This window comes from Bos taurus, chromosome X, assembly GCF_002263795.3.
Source record: "Bos taurus isolate L1 Dominette 01449 registration number 42190680 breed Hereford chromosome X, ARS-UCD2.0, whole genome shotgun sequence".
NCBI lineage: Eukaryota > Metazoa > Chordata > Mammalia > Artiodactyla > Bovidae > Bos > Bos taurus.
Genome location: NC_037357.1, coordinates 137080107 through 137085698, shown reverse-complemented (window position 1 = coordinate 137085698; position 5592 = coordinate 137080107).

Genomic DNA, 5592 nt, shown 5'->3' with positions numbered 1-5592 from the left:
TTTTTAAATTTTTTATAATTTTTTGCATTAAAAAAATTTTCTTTTTAATTGTTTATTTTTAAATTTTTCATTGAGACATGGAGGCTCTTTCTTCTGGTGCACGGGGCTTTCTCCAGTTTCTGAGAGCAGGGGCTAAATTCTAGCCACTTTCTCTAGTTGTGACACACGGGCTTCATTGCCCTGCCACCTGTGGGATCCTAGTTCCCGGACCAGGGATCGAACCCGTGTCCCCTGAGTTGGCAGGCAGATTCTAAACCACTGGACCACCAAGGGAAGTCCCCGCCCCCGTCTTATCCTTGATGAGTCCTGATGTTCAGCATTTTCTCCTGTACCTGTTGGCCCTCTCTATGTCCTCTTTAAGAAACACATGTATTCAAATTCTCTTCCCATTGTTAAATAGGACTTTTTTCCCCCTACTAATAATTTATTTATATATTCTTTAAATATTAATCCCTTATCAGACATATAATTTGCAGATCACATTTTTTTTCCCCTCTGCACTAAATTGCCTGTTTTGATGGTTGTCTTTTGTGGCTCAGCTGGTAAAGCATCCGTCTGCAATGCAGGAGATCTAAGTCTGATCCCTGGGTTGGGAAGATCCCCTGGAAAAGCAATAGCTACCCACTCCAGTATTCTTGGGCTTCCCTGGTGGCTCAGCTGGTAAAGAATCTGCCTGCAATGTGGGAGACCAGGGTTCGATTCCTGGGTTGGGAAGATGCCCTGGAGAAGGGAAAGGCTACCCACTCCACTATTCTGTCCTGGAAAATTGCCCAGACTGTATATACTCCAGGGGGTCGCAAAGAGTCGGACACAACTGAGTGACTTTCACTTTCAGTTCCACTTTCTTTGCCCTGCAGAACATTTTTTTTTTTTTTTTTTTCAGTTTGACGTTGTCCCATTTGTTTGTATCTGCTTCTGTTGTCAGATCAAAAAAAAAACATGACAAAGACCTATGTTGAGAAGCTTTTGTGGGTTTTCTTCCGTGGATGTTACAGCCTCAGTTCTTAACATTCAAATCTTTGATTGGTTTTAAGTTGAATTTTGTGAGTGCGGTGTAAGATCAGGCTCCAGCTTCATTCCTTCACGTATGACTATCCAGATGTCCTACTTCCATCATTTTAAAATTAGTTTTTGCTGTGCTGGGTCTCCGTTGCTGCACACAGCAACGGTATTCTCTAGTTGGTGGCAAGCGGGAGCTTAGCTTTAGTTGTGGAGCGTGGGTTTCCCATTTCGGTGGGTTCTTTTGCTCAGCCTGGGGTCCGCAGCTCAGGCTTCAGTAGGTGCTCTGCAGCATGTGGAGTTTGCAGCTGGATTCTTAACCACTGGATCAACCAGGGAAGTCTTCCCACTACCATTTATCGAAGACACAGTACTTTCCCTACAGAATATTCTTGGTTTCTTTGCTATATGTTGGCCAAATGCGTGTAGGTAAATTTTCAGGTTCTCTATTCTCTTCCATTGATGTGTATGTGTGTGTGTCTGTGTATTTAAGCCAAGAGCACACTGTTTTCATCACTGTAGCTTTGTAATAGAGTTTGACATCAGAAAGGATGATGCCGCTGACTTTTCTGTCAAGGTTACTGTGGCTTCTTGGGTCTCTTGTGGTTTCATAGAGATCTCAGAATTGTTTTAATCTCTTTCTGTGAAAGATGCCACCAGAATTTTGATGGAGATTGCATTGAGCCTGTAGAGTTTTGTGGTAGTACAGACATTTTTTTAGAATTTAATTTTTATTTATATATAGTATAGTTTGTGGCTGTCTGAGCCACTGTGGCTCAGAGAGTAAAAAAATCTGCCTACAGTGCAGGAGACCCGAGTTCAATCCCTGGGTCAGGAAGATCCCCTGCAGGAGAGCATGGCAGCCCACTCCAGTATTCTTGCCTGGAGAATCCCATGGACAGAGGAGCCCGGTGGGCTACGGTCCATGGGGTTGCAGAGAGTCAGATGTGACTGAGCGACTAAAACACACACACGGTTGATTCACAATGTTGTGTTGGTTTCAGGCATCCAGCATAGTGATTCAATTATACATTAAAAAAAAAAAAATCCATGCTTTTTCCATAAAGGTTATTACTGAATACTGAGTAGAGTTCCCTGTGCTATACAGTATGTGTTTGTTGATTACCTATTTTATATTTAGTAGTGTGTATAATACTCTTGCCTGGAAAATCCCATGGACGAGGGAGCCTGGTGGGCTGCCGTCTATGGGGTCGCACAGAGTCGGACACGACTGAGGCGACTTAGCAGCAGCAGCAGCAGCAGCAGCAGCAGTGTATAAAGTGAAACTGAAAGTCGCTCAGTCATGTCTGACTCTTTGTGACCCCATGGACTGTAGCCTGCCAGGTTCCTCTGTTCATGGAGTACCACAGGCCAGAATACTGGAGTGGGTAGCTGTTCTCTTATCCAGGGGATCTTGACAGCCAAGGGGTGGAAACCCAGGTCTCCCATATTGCAGGCAGATTCTTTACCAGCTGAGCCACCAGGGAAGCCAGGCAGTGTGTATATGTTAATACCAAATTCCTAATTAATTCCCCCACGCACCTTTCCCATTTGGTAACCATAAGTTTGTTTTTGAAATCTGCAAGTCTGTTTCTGCTGCTGTGTATGTAAGTTCGTTTTTATAATTTTTTTTTTTTTGGATTCCACATATAAATGATATCATACGGTATTTGTCTGGCTTACTTAGTATGATCAACTCTAGGACCATCCATGTTGGTGCAAGTGGAGTCACTTCATTCTTTTTCAAGGCTGGGTAATATTCCACTGCGACTATACACCACCTCATCTTTATCTATCCCTCTGATGATGGATATTTAGGTTGCTTCCATGTCTTGGCTATTGTAAACAGTGCTACAGTGAACACTGAGGTGTATGTCTCTTTACAAACTACGGTTTTCTGTGGATATATGCCCAGGAATGGAACTGCTAGATCATATATCATAGATCATCATATTCTCTTGTTAGTTTAAGGAACCTCTTTACTGTTCCCATAATGGGTGTACCAGCTGACATTCACATAGTGTAACAGGGCTCCTTTTTCTCCTTTTTCTCACAGCATTTATTGTGCGGAGACTTTTTAATGATGATTCTTACTGCTGTGAGGTGGTATTAATTCTTATTTGCCTTTCTCTAATAATTAGCGATGTTGAGCATAGTTTCATGAGGTTTTTGGTCATCTGTATGTCTTCTTTGGAGAAATGTCTACTTAGTTCTGATCATTTTTTGAATGGGTTATCTGTTTGGTGTTTTGTGGGGGGTTTTTTTTTGTTTGTTTGTTTGTTTTTTAAATGATCTGCATGAGCTGAGCTGTTTGTATATTTAGGAGATTAATCCCTTGCCGGTCACTTCGTTTGCAAATATTTTCTCCCTTTCTGTGGGTTGTCTTTTTGTTTTCTTTATGGTTTCCTTGGCTGTGATAAAGCTTTTTTTACGTTTAATGAGGGCCCATTTGTTTGCTTCTGTTCTCAGCTTCTTTACTCTAGGAGGTGGAGCAGAAAACATATCGGCAGTGACTTATGTCAAGGGGTGTTCTGCCTACATTTTCCTGTGGGTGTTTTAAGGTATCAGGTTACATGTATATCTTGAATTCATTTTGAGTTTTGTGTGTGTGTGTGTGTGTGTGTGAGGTTAGAGTGCTCTAATTTCATTCCTTTACACGTAGCTGTCTAGGTGTTCGAAAACTACTTATTGAAGAGACTGTCTCTTTTCCATCATGTATTCTTCTCTCTTGTGTGCTCAGTCGCTTCAGTCGTGTCCGACTCTTTGCGACCCCATGGACTGTAGCCCACCAGACTCCACTGTCCATGGGATTCTCTAGGCGAGAATACTGGAGTCGGTTTCCATGCCCTCTTCCAGGGGATCTTCCCACCCAGGGATTGAACCTGTGTCTCTTAAGTCTCCTGAATTGGCAGGCAGGTTCTTTACCACTAGCGCCAGCTGCAAGGGTTTATTTCTGGGGATTCTGTCCTGTTCCATTCAGGTACTTTTCTGTTGGGCCGGTATCATACTGTTTTGACTTTGTAGTATAGTCTACAGTATAGCTTTGTGGTATAGCCTGAAATAAGGGAGCCTCATTCCTCAGGCTACGTTTTCCTTTTTCAAGATGGCTTTGGTTATTCAGAGTCTTCTGAGTTAATGCCTTTGGTCATTTGATAGACATTACATTGAATATGTAGATTGCCTTGGGCAGTACAGTCATTTCACAATATTGGTTCTTCCAGTCCAAGAACATGGTATATGTATTTTATCTATTTATATCATCTTCAGTTTCTTTCATCAGCATCTTATAGTTTGCAGAGAACAGGTCTTTTGCATCTTAGCTGGGTTTATTCCTAGGTATTTTATTCTCTTAGAAGCCATGGTAAATGGGATTTCCCCCTTAATTTTTCTCTGTTAGTGTACAGAAATGCAAAAGGTTTCTGTGTGTCAATTTTGTATCTTGAAACTACCAAATTCATTGATGAGCTTTAATAGTTTCCTAGGAGCATTTTTAGGATTGTCTAGGTATAGTGTCTACTTTTGCCTGGAAAATCCCATGGATGGAGGGGCCTGGTAGGCTGCAGTCCATGGGGTCGCCAAGAGTCGGACACGACTGAGCGACTTCACTTTCACTTTCACTTTCATGCATTGGAGAAGGAAATGGCAACCCACTCCAGTGTTCTTGCCTGGAGAATCCCAGGGACGGGGGAGCCTGGTGGGCTGCCGTCTATGGGGTCACACAGAGTCGGACACGACTGAACTGACTTAGCAGCAGCAGCAGCAGGTACAGCGTCATGCTATCTGCAAGTCTGGAGAGTCTGTCCACAATGCAGGGGACACAAGAGATGCAGGTTTGATCCCTGGGTCAGGAAGATCGCCTGGAGAAAGGAATGGCAACCCACGACAGTATTCTTGCCTGGAGAATCCCATGGACAGAGGAGCCTGGTGGGCTACAGTCCATGGGGTCACAAAGAGTTGTACACGACTGAAGTGACTTGGTTCCTGCAAGCAGTGACAGATTTTCTTCTTCCTTTCCAATCTGCATCCCCTTTATTCTTTTTTATTCTCTGATTACTGTGGCTACAACTTCCACAACTCTGTTGAATAAAAGTGGCGAGAGAGGGTTTCCTTGTCTCGTTCCTGATCTTAGAGGAAATGCTCTTTGCTGTAGGTTTGTTGTAAATGGCTTTTATTTCGTTGAGGTAGGTTCCCTCTCTGCCCAGGATCTGGACAGCTTTTATCATAACTGGGTGTTGAGTTTTGTCAAAAGCTTCTTCTGGAGATGATAATGTGGTTTCTATTCTTTAGTTTGTTGACGTGGTGTATCATACTGATTGTTTGGCAAATACCGAAAAATCCTTGCATCTCTGGGACAAGTCCCACTTGATCATGGTGAATGATCTTCTAATTTACTGTTGGATTGGATTTCCTAGTATTTTGTTAAGGATTTTGCATCTGTGTTTGTCAGTGATATTCTCCTGTAATTTTCTTTTTTTTTTGTAGTATCTCTGGTTTTGGTATCAGTGTGATGGTGGCCTCATAAAATGATTTTTGGAGTGTTTCTTCCTCTGCAGCTTTTTGGAAGCATTTCAGAAGGATAAGTGTTAAGTGAAA